A 1,339-nucleotide genomic window follows, 5' to 3' on the forward strand; every position below is an offset into this window, starting at 1 on the left:
TTGTTAACAACTTGAAATTTGGATGGTTTTTAATAAAAAAGAATGTTACATGGTTGGTAGTATGTCATTTTCACTCTTAGGAAATTAGAATTAACAAATTTGCCCCTAATGCAAACATATGATTAATGAAAAGAATAAAACGTTTAAGTAACCAATTACTATACGTTGCCATTTTGTGATTTTGACCTTAATCTTTTTTCCTTTTCTATTCAAGTTTTAACCTTAATTCTTAGCCAACAAAGAGAGAAAAAAGTGAAGAAAGAATATTTTAATGTTATAAGCATCAAGCAATCACTTCTAAAAGAAAGAATTCATAGGTAAAAGCAAGCGTGTTAGGTTCTTTTTTTAGGTTTTATTAACAAAAATATATTGTAATGTATTTTTTTTTTAAAGTAGTTGTTTAACGACGTTTATTGAATGGAAAATCTAAATAAATTAAAATTAGAATAAGGAATATAGAGATTGTCTAGATATTCCCATACAATTAGTTTTTTTTTTTTGTGCGGAAACTTAATAATTATTCCATCAATCTGAAAAAACTTTTCTCCTCTTCATTTTGACATCTAATTGAGCAATACTTTACCCTTGTCTTTTCCTTACTCCAGTCTCCATATTGTAATTAACTTTGTATATAGACTTTCAGAAGAAAAGTTAACTACAATTGTATTTTGTTAATTAGTGTTTTTGCCCCACGTTGATCTTGTTTGAAATATCTTTAGTCTTGTCGTCCATGATGCGACTTGTAAAAGCACGGATTATTAGACTAATGCACAATTACGATTAGCTAATTATTCCCTTATTTAATTTGTTATGTTTTCTCCATTATTTTTCTTTTTCCTCGAAAGTGAGAATTTGCCAAGTTCTTTTTACAAAATTGGAAAATTTTCAACAATAACATATCCAGAGCTGTCAAGACCCCAATTTTCCTTCGTAGAATGTCGTGATTGCACCTAATCTCTACGGCTAGATAAGCCTAACTTTAATAATAACTTGACAAAATAATTAACAAAATACTAAAGCAAGTATGATAAACTGATATAATCTACTGAGATAGAATCCCAAAACACACTTCCCAAAATCGATGGTACAAGTCATAAGCTCTACTGAGTTCACTAGAAATTCTTTAAGTACAATTGTTCCAAAAAAGAAATAAACAGTACAAAATAAACTTTAGAAGGTGACTCCTAGGCCTGCGAACGCGACGACAGGTATACCTTGAGTCTCCACAGCAATGCTCGATCAGCTAGCTAATAATCAACAAACTCCGAAGTACCTGTAGCTGCACAAAAATGTGTAGAAAGCGTAGCATGAGTACACCACAGCGGTACCCAGTAAATAT

The sequence above is a fragment of the Nicotiana tomentosiformis genome, chromosome 11 (genome assembly GCF_000390325.3).
Source record: "Nicotiana tomentosiformis chromosome 11, ASM39032v3, whole genome shotgun sequence".
Taxonomy (NCBI): domain Eukaryota; kingdom Viridiplantae; phylum Streptophyta; class Magnoliopsida; order Solanales; family Solanaceae; genus Nicotiana; species Nicotiana tomentosiformis.